This window comes from Gopherus flavomarginatus, chromosome 12 (genome assembly GCF_025201925.1).
Source record: "Gopherus flavomarginatus isolate rGopFla2 chromosome 12, rGopFla2.mat.asm, whole genome shotgun sequence".
In the NCBI taxonomy this organism is placed as follows: domain Eukaryota; kingdom Metazoa; phylum Chordata; order Testudines; family Testudinidae; genus Gopherus; species Gopherus flavomarginatus.
In genome coordinates this window covers 19432395-19455882 of record NC_066628.1, presented here as the reverse complement: position 1 = coordinate 19455882, position 23488 = coordinate 19432395, and the positions used below count along the sequence as shown (strand labels likewise).

Below are 23488 nucleotides of genomic sequence, written 5' to 3'. Positions count from 1 at the left end.
TACAGGGGAGAAATCAGGGAGACATCAGAACATCAGGCTAGATCATCACACTCATTTTCACCAGCTGACTTGGGTGTCCTCAGTGGAGCTACATTCATTGACACCAGCTGAGGATCTGGCTTCAGCTGCTTGTTACACAGCAAATCACAATTCACATGCACAGAGCAGTCACACATGAATACTAACCAAGCATTCATTTCCCAACACGCACACACTGATACACATGCAGGCACAGAGGGAGACACAGAGATACACACATACAGAAATATACTTAAGCATGCACACACACACACATACATACAATCCACATAAAGAGGTGCACATATAAGGATCCCCACACACAGTATGACTCTAACACATGCAGAGGGCCTTCTTTTTCAGTTTTTACCAATTTTTACTGAAAATTTCCCAGATTTTCCAAAAACTATTTTTATACCAATTTTCCCCTGAATTTTTGCACTTCTCAAGTACGTGAAAATACTGATTATGTCAAGAAACTGTAGTACATTACATCAGGTAGATGTTTATGTTAATAACGCATTCGTTTCTGTTAAATTACGGCAATATAGTAGAAGATCCACACACACGAAAACATACATGTGCATATGTGTATGTACTGTTCATGAAATAAATCACAGCATTAAACTGCTTTTACCTTCTATTTGTTGATTTTCTCAGTTCTCCCACCTTCCAATATTAACCTCAATGTTTACCCAGAAACTGTGAGGTTAATTTATTTGCATTGATTTTTCAACTGCTCTTTTAAATTTTTATAATAAACACGGATAAATTTCCAGGAAATGTTTAACAATATATTTTTTAAAAATATGAAAACAAAACGCCTTGCACGTACACCACCAAATAAAACAATCATTCCCTGGTTCACACACTTCACTTCACCTGTCCTTCCACTGAAACAGTGTGGTCATTTATTTCCCCGCTCATATATTCCCATTAATTCACATATGTAATTTTAGGATTTAATTTTCCATTCAATTTAATTTACAAGACTGTCAAGTGTAAAGGTATGTGCATCAATGGAATTTCTCCTGTTTTATGTCAAGCAGTGCCCATTAAATGGTATAGCTCCCCCTTTTCTCATCCACTAGGACTCACTGCCCCATTTCCACTGCTGAGGAGGCGCCTTTACAGGACAGCAGCACCCATGGTCACACAGCTGTATGAAGGTTCAGAGCCCTCAGGCCGGTAAGTGATACGTTTTTTTGGACAAAGCAGTGTCACTTGCATTCTTCCCTTATTTCAGGGCCATAGGGGCAGAGTGTGTTGTCATCCGCTAGGCAAGGCTTAGGGGTGGGCTCCACTCTGCTTGTTTATAAAGCCATTGGGAACTTACTGCAACTTCCAACACATGACAATGGCTTGAGTTCAGATCCCCGTCTATACATCTGTCTATTTAGCTAATTCTGTTATTGTGGTGTCTTTTTCCTTCTGACCTGATATGAGGTAGCCATTGAATCTCAGGCTAGGAGGGGGGAAGTCCCTCTAGTCTATATGAACCTGAATACCCTGTAAGCATTTACCATCCTGATTTTACAGAGATAATTTTTACTTTTTCTTACTTTAATTAAAAGCTTTCTTTTTAAGAACCTGATTGATTTTTCCTTGTTTTGGAATACAAGGGATTGAGTCTAAACTCAACAAGGATTGGTGGGGGGGAAAAGGAAGGGAATGGTTAATTTCTCTTTGTTTTAAGATCCAAGGAGTTTGGATCTGTATAGCTTCCCAAGGCAACCCAGGGAGGGGAATGTCTGGGGAGGAAAAAGAGGGGGGGGGTGGTTTATTTCTCCTTGTTTTAAGACATAAGGGGTTTGGGTCTTGGGTTCCCCAGGGAAGGTTTCTGGGGGAACAGGAGGTGTGCCAAATACTATATTTTGACTGGTGGCAGCGTTATCAGATCTATGCTAGGAATTAAGCTTAGAAGGGTCCATGCAGGTCCCCGCTTTTTGGAGGCTAAAGTTCAAAGTGGGGAAAAAAACATTGACACCCTCCCTGGTCATTTGTCCAAACTTCCACTTCTTGTAAGCTTCCTTTTTGTGTTTAAGATCAGCAAGGATTTCACCGTTAAGCTAAGCTGGTCGCCTGCAATATTTGCTATTCTTTCTACACATCAGGATGGTTTGTTCCTGCAACCTCAATAAAAATTCCTTAAAATACAGCTAGGTCTCCTGGACTCCTTTCCCCCTCATATTATTCTCTCAGGGGATTCTGCCCATCAGTTCCCTGAGGGAGTCAAAGTCCATCCACTTTTGCTTCCCCTACTAATTCTTTCTGGTTTGTGACCAGCAGATCAAGAAGAGCTCTGCCCCTAGTTGGTTCCTTCAGCACTTGCACTAGGAAATTGTCACCTACACTTTCGAATTTTAACACCATTTCCAATGGACCACTGTGACCCCACTGAAGTCAAAGGGCCTGATGTGCCTCTCATTCAGTTGGTGTAAGAGAGGAAGTGAATGATAGTAGTGTACACCTAACTCCCCACAAAATGGCTGGTAGGAGAGACTTTCATGCCTAGCTCCAGCAGAGAGTTCAGGACAGAGAATCCTAAGTGCAGAGATCACACCCTCTGCTCATCATTTCCTACTGGCTAATGGACTGGCTCTGGCTCACCGTGCTGGCTTTTGGGAATCCCGTTCTTAGGTGCTAGAGGACTGGTCTACACTGAGAAATAATTTGCTCTAAGAGGATGTGATTTCTAAAGTGCATTAACAGGCTGTGCATTAATTGGTCTGCGGACTAGATTCACAAAGGGGCTTGGGCATTGCAATACTCTGCATCACCACATCTAAGGCTTAGGCAGAGAGAATCACTTGGATTTGCAAACCTGGAGTTTGGCGCCCAGGCTCCCTATGCAATGGAAGGGGAGAGATGAGATAAGCGGCTGTTTGCCTAAGCTAGCCAATGGGAGATGCCGAGGAGAGGAGTGTGTCCTGAGCCCCATCCCTCGCAGGGAGTCGGGTGCCTGAGTCCAGGCTGAAGGGAGGCACCTCTCCCTGCTTGGGAGTCACAGCTGTGAACTCTCTCTTGGCGCTAGATGCTTACTCCATTTTTGTAAAGAGCCCCAGGGAAGGAAAAGAACAAGAACATCCCTTTGAAGGGAGAAGAGATATGAGCAGGGCTTAGCCACCTCTGCGGTGAGTTCCCAAGCCACTGGGCTACAGGATAGTCTGATGTGGGGCTCTCTCAGTCTCTCTGGTTGAAGCTGTTCCACTGTGGATTACATCATTCAGGAATCATTGTGCTAGAGAGCAAAGGCACAAGCGGGGGGAGGGGGGGTCATGCTGTAGCCTAGTGGTTAGGGCACTCACCCAGGTTGCGGGAGCCCCTAGCATCTAGTCCCTTTGCTCCAAGGTCTCTCGTTATTTATCCAAAGTGGAGCAGCTTCAACAGGAGAGATTGAGGCCACACCCCCAATCAGAACATCTCAATGGGTGAGGTAGGGGGGAACTTGAACCACAGCCTCTCACATCCCCGGTGAGTGCCCTGACCACTAAGCTGAAAGGTACAAGGGATACTCTCCTTTTTTATCCACCCCCACTTTGTGTGAGCTCATGTGAGGAGCCCAGTCTGATAAACGGTCTCTGAGCCTGCCTATGGGATCAGGCCCCACAGCTGAGTTAGGCAGAGGAAAGCCTATCTTCCTCTGATTCCTGAGTCACATTCTGGCATAGCGGTCTGGACGCCTAGAGGGAAGCAGCTGTGTACACGCCCAGAGGCAGAAACATACGTATCTGGGGACCTTTTCCTTCAAAAATACAGGTGACAAGTGAGTTTAGGTGCGTACAGAGTTTGGTGGCAGTCGAGTGGGGTTTTTCTGAATCTGAGTGGTACCTGATCTTGCGATTTAGTATCTAAAATGGAAGTTAGGCACCTAAAGCCCTTTTTGATTCTCGCACTTAAATACCTTTGAAAATCTGGCCCTAAAAAATAATCTGTGAGTCTGATCCCCAGCTCATTGAAATTAATGGGCATCTTTCCAGTGAGTTCAATGGACTTTGAATCAGGCCCTGTGTGGATATTACTAATTAACATTTAGGTTCCAATTCTGCAAACACTATTTATGTGTTAAATTTTACTACTGCTTCCAACCCTCAGATGGCAAAAATCCATGAAAGTCAGTATGTACAGCTTTCCTCTTGGTCTCTTCTTAGGGAAAGGACCCAGAATATGTACAGCTACTCTCTGAAATGGAACCTCAATTATGGGGAGTGGCTGGAGAGGGGCTTTGACCTGGTCTTGGGCTTTTCCCATTCTTTGGCACACCTCACAAGACTGGACATAGGTAGAAACATCCTTGCCCATTCACCCACAATGAAATGACTTCCCCAAACAGTCTTGATTCTGTTCACTCCAGCATGGCCACTAGGATGATCGTGGTCTAAGCTCAAGAGCTTTACCCAATACCTACTGGAACTACTACTGTCTTTGAGGATGTTGGTCCTCTTGTGCCCACCAGAAAGAGTTTCCTTGTGTAAAAGTCCTTTTTCTACAACAAATCAGGACCTATTAGAAGAGCTGAGAGAGGGTGGGGTTGCTCCGTACTGTCATTCAAGCTCTCTTGAGGCTCTCATCTGCTTTCTGCTCTTCCTGGAACTGTTACATTAACACTGGAGACATCAGTTCCTTACTGGATTGTAGACTTGGGCTTGGTCCCTCTGGAAGTGATGTAGGTGATGGGATTGTTTCTGTTGACTGTGAACCACTTTCCGCTGGTGTACTAGGTTGTATTTCAGGCTCGAGCTGAGCCTCTTGTTCAGGTTTAGCTGTTCCTGCCAGTGCAATCTCGGTGGTGCACTCTGGCATTGGAGTTGCAGATGGCATTGCAAGTGCTGGATTCAGTGCTAGCAATGGTTCTGGTGCTGGTTGCTTCATCAGTTCCAGTTCTGAGACTGGTTCTGGTTGGGTCTCTGGGACTGGATCTACTACTGCTGTCGCAGGCGTTGGAATGGGGTTCAATTCCACCACCTCAATCTGGGTCTCTGATAACACAGATGGGGCCCGGGGAGAAGGCTCAGGAACAGGGATAGGTGTGAAGGCTTGCTTACCCTGGTTGCGGGTGACCATATTCCTACACTCTTGGCTAGCTTAACATGGTTCGCCAACTCTTCCCCCAGCAGCATGGGAATGAGATAATCATCATAGACTTCTATGCCTCACCTTCCCTATCTGGGGATATTGACACTTAATCTATTTGAGAATCCCACTTGAACAGTGCTAGGCATTATTATTTCAAAAAATATAGATATCGGTGTCTGTAGGCCTGATCTCCCTCCCTCCTGGTTTCTCTAGTCTAAATCAGGAATAGTTACCCTTACATCAACAGACTAGTTTCCCAGCTGGTGCAACTTGGTCGTACCTCCACTGAAGTCAGTGGAACCAGATCCCCAGCTGGTGTGTATTTTCATAGCTTCAATGGGCCATTTCCCCATCCGTTTTAAACTAGCATAGCTTCACTGAGGTCAATGAGATGAAATGCCCAGCTGGTGGAAACCAACAGATCTATGTCAGTCTACAGCAGCTGAATATCTGGCACGATCAGTATTTCCTGACTAAGAACTATTCAGTGGGCTGACCCTGCCAGCTGTTACTCATGATAGTACTTACCTCAGAGATCCCAATGTTATCAGTGAAACCACTGATGTCCGCAGACCTACTCACATGAGTAAGGCCCATTTGAGTGTTTGCAGGACTCAGCCCCTAACTTCTGTGGTTAAAAGAAGGACAAACAACTGCCCTGATAATTCACTCACACCAGTTTTTTGCACTGATCTTTTTCCAATGACTTTAATGCAGCCACTCATCATTTGCCTCAGTGAAAGTGATGGGAGAATTTGGCCTGATATATCTAGTGATGACTAAAATTCCAGATCTGATTCTTTATCACAGGCAGGCAAAGTGTAAAGGAGTTAAACATATAGCTCCCATGGACTCTCTGTGGGATTTGGACACCTAACTCCCTTCATTCTTTTTCAAAATCTCAGTTTCCATTTTCCTGAGTAGATTGCTGTGGTTGAGATTTTCAAAGATCACCAGTTTCCCTTAACTGAAGTGGGAATCCAAATCCATTAGGCTGGGATTCACAAAGGAGCGTAAGGGAATCGGGTCCCCAATCCCACTGAAATTCAATCCCACCTAGCTCCCTTAGGCCCCTTCTGTAAATCACACCCTGTGACAGCCTTGAAAATCACAAGCTGTGTGTTTTGGATATGCTGGTCAGGCTGGCCAGATAAAATACACTTGCTTAACTCAAACTTTATATTCATTCACAGGACATATATAGTGTGAGTAACCTCTTAGATATGTTCTAGGAATTATTTTGGAGAAGTTATGTTGCCTCTATTATACAGGGGGTCAGACTAAATTAGCACAGTGGTCCCTTCTGGCATTAGAATCTATTAATCTAAGCACTGCATTCTTCCCCAGCTCTTTATCCAGGGGGAAAACAGGGGGATTAGTGGGTTACAGATTGTTGTAATAAGCCATAGCTCCAGTATCTTTATTAAGTCCATGATTTTTAGTTTCTAGCAAAGTTATGAATTTAAGCTCCCAAACTCATCCTTTGAGAGTGTCGTTTAGGTTTCCTTTGAGGACAAGAACTATGAGGTCAGATATGGAGTGACTGTTTTGTGACAAGTATTCACCCATGAGTGATAGGGTGTTTTTTTTGTCTTTGTCATCCAACGTCTGGACCAGTAGGTGTAGAGCATCCTCCATCTTCATCCACCAGAGCTTTGGTCTGTCACGTGAAAGGTAAATCTTCCCAGTTGGAAATAGAACTGTGGTGCAACAATTCAATGTTGTTTACACTGTGCAGACATAGGGCTGCTGCTAGAAATTCCCTAATGGGTAATAGTTAATAAAACAAATCAGCTAACTAGGACCTGTCCCCAGTCATCAGTTCTGCTACTTCCTGCAGATAAAGGCAACCGGTGACACTGATGTTCTTTACTGTGTGCACCTACATAGTACGAAACCACTTCAAGAAGCATGAGGTCATTTGTTGAAATAACTGTATATGCACAGAGAAAACAGTGAGTAGTGTTAGATCCACATAAGACAACTCTGACTGCTGAACTTCTGGGAAGAGTTAAGTGAAGCATTCTGGTCACAGCACTTTTGAAGGTAAAATATGATCGTTCTAGTTAACAGTAAACCACCTCATTTTCTATTCTTTTCATACCACACCAATTGCCATAATACTTAGTGTCTCTGTATAAATGGGTTAAGCATTTATAGGTACAGAAAATATGGGATTTGTGAATTGAAATACTGTTTTTATTATTAAGGTACTTAGTAATGAAAGCAAAGTTCTAGATTCTTAAATCACATAAAAGATCTATAAATCTGAAATAACTCCCTCTAAAATCCATAGTATAGCTGGTCAAAATATTTTGAACACATTTTTCCCTCTTTGACCAAAAAATGGCTTTGTATCAAAATTGAAATTTTACCATGGGAAATTGAAAAAAATGTGCAAAATTATATTGAAACAAAAATATCTTTAAAAAAATCAGTACAAATATTGAAAATAGGGAAAAAATAAGTGAAATAAAGACAATTTCAGAGTTTTGTTTCCAGAAAATAGTTTTTTTTTCCATTGAAAGTCAATGGGACTAAGATTTTGTCTAGACAGGGGAAATTGACTGGCATAACTATTCTGGACTAATTTAGCTATTGTGGAATAACTCCCCCATATAGACACTGTATTCAGAATAAAAGTGATTTTAGTCTTGAAAAATCTCTCTGCTTTGTAAGCAGAATAATTATTCTGTAATAAAGTAATTTTTTTTCTGGAATACAGTGTTCACATGGGGAGTGATTCTGGAATAGCTGTTGCAGATAGCTTATTCCACAATAGCTATGCTGGTTGATTTAAGTCCCATTTAGGGAAGGATTTCAACCTCTAAGAGCCTATTACTTTTAAAAATAGGACTTAGTCTCCTAAAGAACCTCTTGTCTTGATTGTGAAATGAATCAGCTGTGTACATCTCAAAACCTTGCATCTGGCAGCATTTCAAAGTTTTCCCTTTTTGTATTAAGCTGTGTTGTCCCTGTCTTTTGCACAGAAAGGTTTGCCATTTTTTGCATGTTGAATTAGTTTTCTTAAACATATCGGACACAAGATCCTTAATACTTTCAAATTGGCCAAACTCCATTGAAGACACTATGTACAATTTGCACGAGATTGACTCTGCAGTCTTAACTAACAGAAGTTCCCATTAAATGTGATGGGACATTTCAGTGGATATGGACTTGAAAATTAGCCCCTAAGACTTCTATAAATAAAAACATGCTTACTGCTTACTATGGGGAGCATCCATTCACATGAGTTCCGCATTTTCAGCTGGTGCAAATTGGCATAATTCTATTGAAGTTTTTTTTAGTTATTGAAGGATTTCTGGTCGTTTTTTAACTTTGCCTACCTATACATTTCAATTACTATAGATGGAAATATTTCCCCTCAATCTGTCTGTGTACTGTGACATCGACATTTACCAACATTTGCCAAAAAAATTTAATTCTTCAAAGCTGACCTATATGTCATAGAGTTTACAGAATCAGTAGAGCTCCTCAAAAAATGGAATTTGCATCTGGTAGGAAATTTTGATACTTCAACATTTGTTTTCATCCCAAATTGGGGCAAATATTGAAATATTTTAAAAATTGTCAAACAAAAATTTCTGTATTTTAAATTGAAAAAATGACATTTTTGATCAACATGAAATGTTTCTTTTGACATAAAAACATTTTATTTTGAAATGATGTCAAAATGAAAAAAATGAAATGTCAAAATGAAATGAAAAATATATTTTGATATTGATGTTTTGACTTAAATGACATTTTAAGTTGAAATGTAAATCTAACACTATTTTTCATGAAAATAAAAAAATAAATCTTGTGGTTGTTGTTTTCCTTTTAATTTCATTTAAATTACATTTTAAGATGGGAAAATTTGTGTTCATCCAATTTTGACCATGTCTGAGAATTACTCACTATTGTGTGCAATCATATACAGATATTATCAATGCTGGTTAACATTTACCATGTCTACCATCACCTTTTTCCCTTAAAAAGGAAAAGAGTCTGTGTGGACCAGAGGAGTTCATTTAAAATAAAAATGTTTCTCAGGTTTGGTCAATATGAACTATAACCATGTTTCCTTACTCTGTACACTTGACACCATGATGGGTGAAAAAAAGGAAAATATCAAATGTGTCTTTACAAATCAATGTAAGCTAATATGGGTCTGCAAAGCCTCAATTTTAATTACACAGTTTTTGCATGTTGAAACTAAAGGGCAAAATTAAATTTTCTACTGGAGGAAAAACTCTCATTTATGAAGAATAAAGAGGGGAAGGGGGAACACTAATAATTAGGACCAGTCAAAAAAATTCCATCAAAACATTTTTTTTTGCAGAAAACTGGATTTTTGACAAAATGAGAATTATAGAAGAAAGTGTCTGCTCCTCTAAACAAACAACACCCCCCCAAGAAAAAAAAATAATAATCCTGACCCATTATTTTTTATTTGAAAATCAAACGCTATCAATTTTTGGTCAAAATGTTTACATTTTTAGCAGTTTTTAGCAGAAAATATTCAGGTTTTCACTAAAAAAAAATCGGCTTCAGCTAAAAATCTGCAGTTTTTCAATGAAAGTTCTCAAAAATGTCGCAGAGAAAAAAAGATATGATCAGGTTTACTAATAATTCATAAAAGTAAACCCGGCAACTTTATGCTTTCTCCAGTGCTGTCCCACAAATCTACTTCATTATCCACCTTCTATTCCCTCCTCAAGACACCTCCTTGTCATGATATCTACAAAAAACTTGACAATGGTTAGGCTGTTGGTATGCAGAGACCAAAGTCTATCAATTGAATATGAGCTTCCAGTGTGACGCTGTGGCCAAAAGGTTAATGCAATCCTGGTATGCATAAACAGTAGGCACAGAGAGGTTATTTTACCTTCGTATTTGGTACTGATGTGACCATTGCTGGAATTCAGTGTTCAGTGGAGAGGGTTCATAGAAGAGCCATGAGAATGATTAAAGAATTGAGAACATGTGTTATAGTAAAAGACTCAAGGAGTTCAACCTATTTGCCTAAGAAAGAAAAGAATAGGGGGTGACTTGATGACAGTCTATAAGTACCTTCATGGGGAAGAAATATTTGATAATGAGTTCTCCAGTCTAGCAGAGACAGGCCTAACATGGTCCAATGGCTGGAAGTTGAAGCTAGACAAATTCAGACTGGAAATAAGGTGTCAATTTTTAACAATGAGAGTAATTAATCATTGAAACCATTTGCCAAGGGTCATGTTGGATTTTTCATCACTGACCATTTTAAAATCCAGATTGGATGTTTTTTTCTAACAGATCTGCTCTAGGAAATATTTTGGAGAACTTCTCTGGCCTGTGTTATATAACAGGTCAGACTAGATGATCACAATGGTCCCTTCCAGCCTTGGAATCAAAGAATACAATCTCAGTGTTTCCTTGTACTCTCCCGTATGTATGTCTCCATCTGTTGCCCCTAGTCTGATAATTAGACTGTAAAATCCTTGGGGCAGAAACTGCCCTTTTGTTCTGTGTTTGCACAGCATCTGGTACAATTGGGTCCTGGTCCTGTACTGATACTTTTAAGTGATATGGTAATAAAATAAATAGTAATTAATAATTATTATTAATAAAGCTCTGTTCTCAGAGCTAACAATATTCTTCTGAGTTTCTTTTTCTCTCTGTGAAGACATGCCTCATGTAGAGGGGGAAAACCAAACAACCATCACAGAGTTCATTCTCCTGGGATTCAGTGACCTTCATGAGCTGAATATCTCTGTATTCATGGTGTTCCTGGCTATCTACATAGTAACACTCACTGAGAATATCCTGATCATTGTGACGGTATCATATAACCACAACCTGCACAACCCCATGTACTTTTTCCTGGGCAACCTGTCTGTCCTGGAAGTCTGCTACACTACCAGCGTCGCCCCAAGATGCTGAAAACCCTCCTGGTGGTGCAAGAAGACATTTCCTTCTCTTCTTGTCTCTTGCAATTCTACATCTTCGGATCTCTGGTGGTTGCCGAGTGCTTCCTGCTTGCTGCCATGTCCTACGACTGTTACTTGGCCATATGCAAACCATTGCATTACGCCTCCACCATGAGCTTCCAGCTTTGCTTTCAGTTGGCAGTGGGGTCATGGGTCATTAGGTTCCTTTCACTGGTGGTCACCATGCCCATGGTTTCTAGGTTACCTTTCTGTGTTTCCAAGAGATCGACCATTTCTTCTGTGACCTGACACCCATAATTAAACTCTCCTGTGGGGATATCTACATGGTCAGGATACTAGCTTTCATCATAGCCTCCCTTGTGTCCTTCTTGCCTTTCCTTCTAACCGTACTGTCCTACTACAAAATAATCTCCACCATCCTGAAGATTCCTTCCACCTCTGGGAAGCAGAAAGCCTTCTCCACCTGCTCCTCCCACCTCATTGTGGTGTCTGTGTTCTATGGCACACTTATGGTGGTCTACGCGGCTCCCATAGACAACCAGTGGCCAAACTTAAACAAGACCTTTTCCGTGCTGTACACAGTGGTGACACCACTGATCAACCCCATCGTATACAGCCTGAGAAACAAGGAGGTGAAAGAGACATTGAGAAAGCTTTTCAGTAAAAATCCATGCTAAGTGCATGACCGGGGGCTCTGTCCTATCTTGATTGCTAAATTCTTTCTCACCTTATACACACAAGTAGTCTCATTGAAGTCAATAGCCCAAAGTCCAACCTTTGTCAAAGCTGATAAAGGGATTTGGATGCCCTCCCTATACATATACTACTTACTACCAAATGAAGGATGTGCCAGTAGCTAGGACACTAGCTTGGAAGTTGGGAAAACTACTTTCAGTTCCCTGCTCAAGTACATGTTTCCTGTGTGAGCTTGGCTAAATTCTCAGACTGCAAGGCCAGAAGGGACCATTGTGCTCACCTAGCCCAATCTCCTGTATAACACAGGCCACAGAATAATCCCCAATATAATTCCTAATGCAGATCTTTAGGATAAAAACAAAATCCAGGCTTGATTTAAAAATTGTCAGTGATGAAGATTCCACTACAACCCTTGGTAAACTATTCAGAACAGGGCAGAGAGCTATGCTGTGCTTACACCTGGACTGGCACCCAGGAGGCAAATTATGTATTTAGCAGCAGAGGGGAGATGCAGATTTTGTATGTCCTGCCCCTTGTGGGCAGTGCCGGTAGTGATTAGACATAGGGAATACTTCATCCAAATATTGTCAGCAAAGCCTCTACCATGTGCCCACATGCCTCGCCACTGACCTCAGTTAGGTTCCATGTGAATGCAGGTGTACACACAAACAAAGCAATTTATAGAACAAGGACCTTAGTTTCCTATTTGCCACAACGAGTAGCCTTACTTTCCTACACCCAAATATTTGATATTACATTCAGCAGACACAAACACATATTCAAAAATGACCAGCAATGACATTAACATTGTGATCATTGTGTTTTAGATTTAAAACCCCAAGGAGATGAGATAAACCCACAGAGTTTGATGTTTCTGCAAAAATGACATTGCTGGTATGAAATTTGAGATCATGAGGTCTCAGAGTTTACATCTCATTAAGATGAATGAGGGAAGAGTACGCCACTCTTACAGGTATTGGACTTGATTATGCCTGGCCTTCCCCCTTGTGCATTGCACCTTTGTAATGTCAATGCAATGTAAAACTCTAGCAAATCAGAACTAGGGATTGCCATTTTATGTTTCTTTATACAGCATCTAGCACAATGGGAATCCGTTGTTGTTGGCTTCTAGGAGCTATGACAATATCAATGTTTAATTCATGTATTTTAAGGTGAAAAGGGACCATTACAATCATCTCAGCTCTATCTCTTGTGTAATACAAACCAGAGAGAGCAGCAAAGAGTCCTGTGGCACCTTGTAAACTAACAGACATATTGTAGCATGAGCTTTCGTGGGTGAATACACACTTCATCAGTACCCACAAAAACTCATGCTACAATATTTCTGTTAGTCTATAAGGTGCCACAGGACTCTTTGCTGCTTTTACAGATCCAGACTAACATGGCTACCCCTCTGATACTTGAAACCAGAGAGAGCCACCCGGTCATTCTTACATCAATCTCATACACTGTGGTTGAGCTAGAGTTTATCTTTTTAGAAAGAGATGTCCAATCATGATTTAAAAATTTCTAACCATCAGAGGAGTGAAGTTTTGGAACAGCCTTCCATGGGGAGCTGTGAGGACTCTTACTGTATATATGTGGGGTTTTTGTTTGGTTTTGTGTTTTCAGAAAACCGGTGCCATTTTCACTGAAAATATTGGATAACACACTCAGCTCAGCCTACATGAGAAATGAATAGGGCCAGCTCTAGGCACCAGCAAAACAAGCAGGTGATTGGGGCAGCACATTTCCAGGGGGCGGCATTTTGGCCATCCTTTTTTTTTTTAACTCACTTCCTCCCCTCTCATAACCCTGGAGAAGCGGAGCCACGGAGCAGCTGAGATCCAGCATGGGAGCTGAGAACGCACGGGACCCTGGGAGCTGTAGTGTGTTGCCTAGCTCCCTGCCTATAGAGCCAGCCCTGGAGCAGGGAAAGAACTATATTTCCCAGCAATCCCTTGGCTGCTATCAACAGGAATGGGAGGGGTAGGGAGTGAGGTAGCTGAACCATGCTGAGAGTCAAAAGGGGTGGCACTGTGAATGGGGAACAAGTGTGCCCAAGGAGTAGAAGGCTTTGCCCCAGATATCCCCTTCAGAAGACTTCCCCAGACTGTATTAGGGATACTGGTGTGACCTCAGCTTGCAGCCCACAAAGAAGGAAGTGGGTGGTCAAAATGGACAGTGCACCTCTCTATCTGAAGTCTAGCAAGGGAGGTATGTGGATCCCACTAGAGCAGGGGTAGGCAACCTATGGCATGCGTGCTGAAGGCGACATGCAAGCTGATTTTCAGTGGCACTCATGTTGATGTCACTCAATAGAAATCTTCCTTGCTTAAGGCCTATGTGAACCAAAGTACCTCCATGTTGAACATTTTGTGTAACCTGTTGTAACCGAGGGTATTAATAGCTACAGAAATGTAGTGTTATCAGTTAGTTTTTGGTTGTAACAGCCAGTTCTTTGCTGTAACACATTGAAGCTAGGCTAAAGCACGCTCAAGGCCATTTTAAGATACAGTATGCATATCTCACCAGCAGAGAAGGGGAGGAAGAGGGAAGACAAAAGATTGAATGAGAAAAGTTACTGCAGCTGAATGGGAAAGAAGGGGGGAGTGAGAGAGCAACTAGTCAGCATGGAAAAAGGAGATACAAGAAGAGGGGTATAAATATTAATGTCCCGCCTGTGTGCAGTGTGCAGGATTTGAGATTGCTAATTTCTCCCTTGCATCTTATTTGAGCTCAAATAAACTTGGTTGTTTGCTTCTCCACCCTGGTATGTTTATTGATGCTAAGCACTCTGGGCAACGAACCACTGTTGCTTGCCTCTGGCACTGTGTGTGCCTGCAACAGTTTTTGGCATCCCTGGGTGGGCCAAGAGGCTGAAACTGGCCTTGCCCGGATCCCTTCTGGCGGTCAACGGATTGCAGTGACGACCGACGCCCAGCGCACACTGGTGACTTCATTGTGGGCCTCGGCGGAGATGTGATCTGGCTGACCTCGGAGGGCACAATGGTGCAACGCGCTCGAGTAGTGGAGAAGCAGCTGCGGGCGACGGTGAGGAACCGGTCCCTTGGATAAAGTAGGAAAAGTCTGGACTCTCTCTGTTAGGACCTGGGGACGCCCAGCGTCTACCTGCAACATGGGGCCGGGGCAGAGCAAGGTGGGGAAGGCAAGGTGCTCCCCCCTAAAATGCATTCTGGAGAATTGGAAGGTGTTTGGATCGGATCCGTTATCCAAAAATAGGTTACAAAGGTTTTGTACAGTAGACTGGCGTAAGTACCAGCTGGAAGGTAATGAGAAGTGGCCACCTGAAGGATCAGTAAATTACAGTACAATCCTTCAATTACTGTTATTTTGCCACAGAACAGGTAAATGGAATTTACTTATGTATGCACAGCTGTTTATGATGTTAAGAAATAGATCTGATCTCTTATTAAGGTGCAAGGTAACCCCGACTGTAAGATATAATGCAGCCCTGACAGGATCAGTAGTAACTAATGTTAGTTTCCCGAACCCCTCCCCCATTGTAATGGCAGAGCCGGTGTCCCCTTTGGCTACAGCACTCCCACCATATGGAGAAAAGGTACCCTCAGCCCCGGAGATTGCTCCCCCTGTGGGAGTCTACCCACTGCTTACCAAGGCCAGGATATCCCACCAAGCAGCACAGGACCGTGTAGCAGAAACTCTGCAAGTGTACAGCCATGTTCCTTTTGATCCCATGGCCCTAGCAGCCTTTAAAGCACAGGCTGGAGAATTATCCACAAACCCAAGTCATTTTATCTCAGTCTTTGAGAGATGCCTAGTGAGTCACAAGCCCGAATGGGATGATTGCCAGGTCCTTTTAAGAACTTTACTTTCTGAGGTTGAGCGGAACCAGGTACTGGCAAAAGCTAGGGAGGAGGCAGAACGAAGACATGAGGCAGACCCAGAACATGTCCCTGAACCAAAAGATCAAGTTCCCTTTAGAAACCCCCAGTGGGACCCTAAGGGTCAGCAGCACTTTGCCCGCCTAGCTGCTAATAAGGATTTGCTTCTACATGGTCTCAGGCATTCGGTGGTTAGACACAATAATTGGGCCAAACCCTATGAAATTGTGCAGGAGCCAAAGGAAACTCCAGTTGCCTTTTTGCAGCGCATTAGAGACACTATTCGACAAAATACTAGTGCAGACCCTGATGATCAGGCAACTGAAGCGATGATAAAGGGCGTTTTTCTCAGCTGTGTAGCTTGTGATATTAAAAGAAAATTACACAAAAAAGGAGGATTTAATGGCCATGACTATGGCACAGATTTTGGAAATTGCAAATAAGGCTTATAGCCTTAGAGAGGGACAAAAGGAGAAAAGGCAAGTAAAAATAATGGTAGCAGCACTGCAGGCTGGTACCAGAAGAGGTGAAAGAGGAAGGGGAATAAGGGGCTGTGGACGTGGACGTCCTGGTTCACAGGAAAAACGTTTGGGTCCCAATCAGTGTGCTGTTCGTCGGCAGGAGGGACATTGGAAAAATGAATGCCCTGAAAGGAAGAGTACCCACATGATGGCGGCAGAGGATAATGAATAGGGATGTCAGGGGAAACGGACCATCCCGCCCCCGGAGCCCCGAGTAAAAATGAGGGTGGGAAATTCAGAAATAGACTTTTTAGTAGACTCTGGATCTGCACGAACTGCTGTAAACCAGCCCCTCCAGCTGCCGGAGGCAGATTCCCTTACTGTGATGGGTGCCACAGGCAAGGGAACCAAGTGTCCAGTATATGCCCCAGCGGAATGTGCTTTGGGAAACAGAACTATATCTCACAAGCTGGTTTACCTTCCTACTTGCCCAACGCCCTGGCTAGGGCGAGACCTACTTTGTCGTTCAGGTGCCACCCTACATTTTACTCAAGATGAAATAACCCTTACCTTACCACCTAAGAATGCATGGATAATGACCCTTTCAGCTGAACCCTCAGCCATGCAAGCCCCAGAGTGGAGCCAGTGGGAAGATCAGATATATCCCCTGGTATGGGCATCAGGGATCCCAGGAAAAGCCACACACCAAACCCCTGTTCAAATTCAGCTTTTGCCAGGAAAAGGCCTAGTGCAAATCAAACAGTACCCAATCAAGAGGGAAGCCAGAGAAGGGTTACAGGGAACTACAGACCGATTCCTACAATATAGCGTACTTCGAGAATGCCAGTCAGCTTGGAACACTCCTATCTTGACAGTGCAAAAGCCTGATGGCACGTACCGGCCGGTACAGGACCTTAGAGCGGTTAATGAACGGGTTAAAACTTTGCACCCCCTCGTCCCAAACCCATATACCTTGTTGGCCTCAGTGGGGGGGCAGTATGCCCATTTTTCAGTTTTGGATTTAAAGGATGCTTTCTTTACAATTCCGGTTGATGCACCATCTCAAGAGATTTTTTCCTTTGAGTGAGAGGACCAAAGGAGGGTTAAAAAGCAGCTTTGCTGGACTGTGTTGGCCCAGGGATTTAAAAACTCCCCCACCCTTTTTGGCCAGGCCCTGGCTAGGGACTTGGAGGAATGGAATAATGAGGACAAGGTCCTCCTTCTGCAATATGTTGATGACTTGCTAATTGCAGCTGTGGGTCTGACCCCTTGCCTTAAAGCCACCGCAAGCCTCCTGAGCTTTATTGGACTCCGAGGATACAGAGTAGCACAAAATAAGGCTCAGATAGCCCTCCCAGAAGTACGGTACCTGGGGTTCCACATAAGTCAGGGAGAGCACCAACTTTCTAACGAGGGAAAAGAAGCTATATGCCAAGTTCCTATCCCAAGCAATCGTAAACAGCTCAGGCCATTTCTGGGAATGGTGGGCTTCTGCAGAATATGGATCCCAGAGTTTGGATTGTGGGCTAAACCATTGTATGAATGTGTCAAGGGAACAGATCACGACCCTTTTCACTGGTCACCAGAAGCTGACAGGGCATTTAAAATTTAAAAAGAAAATTCATGGAAGCCCCGGCCTTGGGTTTACCGGACCTTTCAAAGCCATTTCAATTGTATGTACATGAGCGAAAAGGAGTGGCTCTGGGCATGCTTGCCCAACTATTAGGCACTTGGAAACATCCGGTAGCCTACTTTTCCAAATACCTAGATCAAGTTACAAAGGGATGGCCAGCATACTTAAGGGCGGTTGCGGCTACTGCTCTGGTATTAGGGGAAGCTGAGAAGCTGACGCTGGGGGGGGGCTATACAAGTTTATACACCCCATTTGGTTAGGGCTTTGCTGGATGTCAAGGGTGGTCTTTGGCTCATTCAGGCTCGGGTAGCTCGGTATCAAGCTAAACTTCTGGAGAACCCTGAAGTTACCCTGCAGCTCTGCCCTTCCCTTAACCCAGCCACCTTGTTGCCTGAAACAGAGGAACAGGAACATGACTGTTTAAACGTAATAGATGCCCAGTATTCCAGTCGCCCAGACTTAAAAGATCAGCCACTTCCAAATGCTGATTATGAATGGTACACTGATGGCAGCAGTGCTGTTATTAATGGACAAAGGAGGGCGGGTTATGCTGTTATAACTCTCCACGAGGCAGTGGAAGCAGAAAGTCTGCCTTCCGGGAGATCAGCCCAACTGGCTGAATTAATAGCTTTAACTCGTGCGCTTGAACTATCAAAAGGGAGAAGAGTTAACATTGTCACTGATTCCAGATATGCGTCTGGAGTGCTGCACGCTCATGCAGGTTTGTGGAAGCAGAGGGGGATGCTAACTGCTCAAGGCTCTCCGGTCAAGCATGGGTTCCAGATTCTCCGGCTCCTAGAAGCTGTACAGCTCCCAGCGGAGATAGCAGTAATACACTGCAAGGCACATCAAAAGGAAGACCAAGATGTAACCAGGGGTAACGCTCGAGCGGACAGAGAAGTCAAGCGTGCCGCCACCTTGAACTTACCGACAACTGAAAACACCCACATGCATGCCCTCATTCCTTCAGTAGGGGAGTTTTGCTACTCCTCAGTACTCCTGTGAGGAAAAGCAGCTGGCTGACAAGCTCGGTCTCCAGGAAAAGGAGAGGTGGCTCCATTCCACAGAGGGAAAAGATCCTCTTGCCAAAAAGCCTGATCCAACCAGTGCTGCGGAGATTACATCAAACTACTCACGCTGGCAGAGAGGCCCTTACCCAGCTAATGGATAAATATTTCCTGACCTCCGGACTTCGACCACTGGCCTCCCAGTGCAGGCTGAATGCTTAGTTTGCCAAAAGAACAACCCTCAACCAGGATCTTCAGTACCACCAGCTACTCTGGAACTACTCCAGGCCCAGGACTGGTGTGGCAAATAGATTTTACCGAACTTCCCCAGACCCAAGGGTTTAAGTACCTCCTTGTCTTGGTGGACTGGTTCAGTGGATGGCCTGAAGCCTACCCATGTCGTAACTGCACAGCAAAAACAGTAGCCCTTAAATTTGTCAAAGAAATCAACACTCGCTTTGGGCTTCCTCAGTGGATGGAATCAGACAACGGAACGCACTTCACATCAAAAATCATCAAGCATATAGCAGAGGCCCTACAGATTCCTTGGAAGCTCCACATCCCATGGCGACCGCAAGCCAGTGGTGTGGTGGAGCGTATGAATCAAACCCTTAAAAGACACCTCTCAAAGATCTGCCAAGAGGCTTCTCTACGATGGTCTGATGCTTTACCCCTTGCCCTGCTTCGTATCCAGGTTCTCCCTAAGGGTAGATTAGGACTTAGTCCCTTCAAAATTGTATTTGGAAGGGCATGGCCTATGAGTGGTACCCCGGTTCTGGCAGGGGAGTGGGAAGTAGGATGTGGGTTTTTATCACAGTACATGTGCTCTTTGTCTGCTGTTCTCTCGTCTCTTCACAGGTATACCAAAGACCTACAACCATCCCCACTGGATGTTCCTGTCCACTCCTTGCAGCCAGGCGATTCCGTGCTCGTGCGTACCTGGAAGGACGAACCCCTGCATGAACGGTGGAAGGGACCATACACAGTTCTGCTGGTTTCCCACACGGCGGCCAAGGTTGAGGGTACAAGACCTGGATTCATCACTCCCGTCTGAAGAAAGTACCAGCTCCAGCATCAACAGACCAGTGGACTGTTCAGCCCGTCAGTGATCTCAGTGATACTGATCTTGGACTAAAACTGTTGTTTAAATGATATAAGGGCAAAACCTAATCTTCTTCATTCTCTTAGACCCTATATGGGTGGAAGCCCTCCTGTATGGTCTCATATTCCCCCTATTAGTCGGCCATAATACTGTCCTCATCAAGATCGGTGGGTGGTACATGTCTTTGTACATAGGGGCCCCAATCAAAGGGTTCACGGGTTTTTATCACCCTCCTCTCCTCCTGTGCCATTTGATTCTGTTTGAGTACAGGTCCATAGAGAGCCCCGATATCATTTTCATCCTTGTCAGCATTAGGTGTTAAATGCAGTGTTTTCCCTGGGCTCCCTAATTCCCTTCCCCAGGAGTATCCTGACGACTGGTTGTTTTTGTCCTCTCAAGAATGGCCCTGCCTGGCAATATGGGTCCTTTTGTTTCTCATATGCCTTTTAGTTGTTCTTCTTATTCTTTGGGGTTTTGGCGACTTAGGATTTTAGGCTCTCTATGGTTCCTTTGGGCCATATTTCTCCCTGTTGGAATAGCCCAACTGCACGCTGGATGGGGTCCCAACCCTCCTAAGGATTTTACTGTTAACACCTTTGAAGCCCTAAAAATTGCTTTTGCCCATGAGTTTAATTTTTTCCAATTGTTGGATCTGTGTCCAAATCCCACATCATGCTGCTGGGTTACCCTGGAGAGTAGTTCCCCAAAATTGGTCAGACTTCTATTAAAGGTGGATGGTAACCACATACAGCACCTCTACTAATGAAGGTTTATGACGTAATTGTACTGAAGATGCCCCTTATGATTTACCCAATGGCTCTTGGATTCCTTATTATAACAGTACACTTAAACCCCAGCCAATTCGGTTGCGCTCTCCACCCGATGGTCTCATATGCTTTCAGCAATCCAGTACAAGTAATCATACCTGGTTTGCAGGAGGTAGTACATGTAGGTTCTATATTGGTCCTGGTATAAACTTTACTGTTCCTTTAGTAGCTGCCACTGGTCAACAGACAGGCAGTGCAACCTTTTCTCTCTCTACAAATGACACCCTACGAAACCAGAAAAGGAACAATGGAAAGGATAGCTATGGTGAATCATTCTGGGTCTGTGGTAATAGTGCCTATTAATGGCTTCCTCGTGGCTGGTATGGAAGTTGTTATTTGGGCTATCTTGCTCCTCCTCTCCGTGTCTTGGCCCAGGCCCCCTCAGGTCGCCCTAGGTATCAGCGATCTTTATATGCTACCGTTGAGTCTATCAGTCAGGGAGATAGGTTTGTAATGATATTCCTTCCATCATATAGGGTGGGACGACTAGCCCAACTTTATTGAAAGCTCTCTGTGTTCCTCACTCAGTTTGCCAATAACACCCTGGCCATAGAAAAGAACATCAGTTCTGAGCTTTATCAGCTCCACCTGCTGGCCCTACAAAACCGCCAAGCTCTAGATTATGTTCTGGCTTCACAGGGTGGAATATGTGCCCTTATTGGGAAAGAATGCTGTACATATGTCCCAGAAAATGCAGAGGACATCAATAAGCACGTTTTATCCACCGAGCAGGCTTTTAACCAGTGGAAGGCCCTGGAACAGACTCCCTCCCTATTTGATACTGTCTTTAATTGGTTGCCCAGTCTTGGATGGGTGGGAACAAGGTTAATTCGTCTCCTGCTCACGGGTGCGGTACTGTGCATTGTTGCTCTTCTTTTGCTTACTTGCTATAAAGCATTTATTCATAGAATTTGTACCTCTTGTTCTTCAGAAACCCCTGTGCACCCCCTCATGGAGGACCCCAAAATTATCATGCTTAATAATATGCTAGCTTCTGAATATGAGAAAACTCAGCCAAAAGTTTGTTGAGTGTTCTCAAAGGAGGGAGTTGTTGGTGTCACTAGATAGAAATCTTCCTTGCTTAAGGCCTATGTGAACCAAAGTACCTCCACGTTGAACATTTTGTGTAACCTGTTGTAACCTAGGGTACTAACAGCTACAGAAATGTAGTGTTAGCAGTTAGTTTTTGGTTGTAACAGCCAGTTTTTTGCTGTAACACATTGAAGCTGGGCTAAAGCACGCTCAAGGCCATTTTAAGATACAGTATGCATGTCTCAGCAGCAGAGAGGGGGAGGAAGGGGGAAGACAAAAGACTGAATGAGAAAAGTTACTGCAGCTGAATGGGAAAGAAGGGGGGAGTGAGAGAGCAACTAGTCAGCATGGAAAAAGGAGATACAAGAAGAGGGGTATAAATATTAATGTCCCGCCTGTGTGCAGTGTGCAGGATTTGAGATTGCTAATTTCTCCCTTGCACCTTATTTGAGCTCAAATAAACTTGGTTGTTTGCTTCTCCACCCTGGTATATTTCTTGGCGCTAAGCACTCTGGGCAACGAACCACTGTTGCTTGCCTCTGGCACTGTGTGTACCTGCAACACTCACACTGCCCACATCCTGGCTACCGATCTGAGGGGCTCTGCATTTTAATTTAATTTGAAATGAAGCTTCTTAAACATTTTAAAATCCTTATTTACTTTACACACAATAGTTTAGTTACATATTATAGAGTTATAGAAAGAGACCTTCTAAAAATGTTATAATGCATTACTAGTACCCAAAACCTTAAATTAGAGTGAATAAATGAAGACTTGGCACAGCACTTCTGAAAGGTTGCTAAACCCTGGACTAGAATTTAAAATGAAAAGTAGGGGAGGGGAGGCTCTGCTAGGGGACTTCGGCAGCTTTAGATCCAGTATCAGGCACGTAAGAGGATTTCCACTTTTGAGCCATGGAAGCAGAAATTGACTTTTCCTTTCCAGATTTAGCTAATATTCAGAAAGAGAATCTAGCACCTACCTTCCAGATTTGAACACCCTGAAAATTCAGGAGTGCTCAAGCTCAATTTGGGCAGCTGTTACTTCATTTCTCCCAAATCAAATACACTGATCCACTGTAATTTGCTGTAGACAAAGTAGGATAAGAAATGAAGAAGCAAGAAATGTTTCCCAGTGGTTTTTAGGAGTGGAATTGCTATTTTCAACAGCTATTGCCTTTTTTAGAATATATATCTATTTGTTTAAAAGGAAGACAGTGATATTGCATTGGAAAATTCCCCATAGAAACAAAGAGTGGAACAAAAGAATAATAAAGGCATCTCAACTTTTCCTCATTTATGCAGGGCAGTCTTATAATATGCATCCAGATATCCTCCAATCACACAAGCTGAAAATTGTTCCCCTTTACTGCAGTCCTGTTACCATACGGGAACCAGTCCTGTCTGTGTTCTGTGCACATCCAAAATTCCTGCTGAATGACCCACCCTGGGAGCGAGTTACCAGTGACCCAGGGTTGGGACAGCAGGAGGGTGCAGGTTGCGTGGGAGAGGCTAGGGCTGGGGCAGCAGGGGAGTATGTGGGGGGGAGCCCAGGGCTGGGGTGGGGGGAAGCCAAATTTTTTTTTGCTTGGTTTGGCAAAAAACCTAGATCCGGCCCTGGCAATGAAGATTTACCCTGGTTGTTAGAGATCTCAAGTTTGGGATTTTAAAGGTTTGGAAGGGAGCTAGGTGCCTAAATCCTATTAATTCTCCAATTGACTTTAAAACCCTAAGCTAGAACAAGTCTACTAGTTCTTTTTATTTGAATGTAAACCCCCAGAGGTCCAGAACCCAGATCTGCAGAGCTACCAGGCAGTTAATAGCTCCAGGGGTCCTCC

General features: G+C 43.7%; 2 pseudogenes; one reads left to right on the top strand and one right to left on the bottom strand.

The window, feature by feature from the left end:
* LOC127032133 (olfactory receptor 1052-like) overlaps positions 1 to 5082 on the bottom strand; it is an 18722-nt pseudogene extending 13640 nt beyond the window's left edge.
* Positions 5083 to 10764: 5682 nt separating this feature from the next.
* LOC127032132 (olfactory receptor 6B1-like) lies at positions 10765 to 11704 on the top strand (annotated as a pseudogene).
* The last annotated feature ends 11784 nt before the right edge of the window (positions 11705 to 23488 follow it).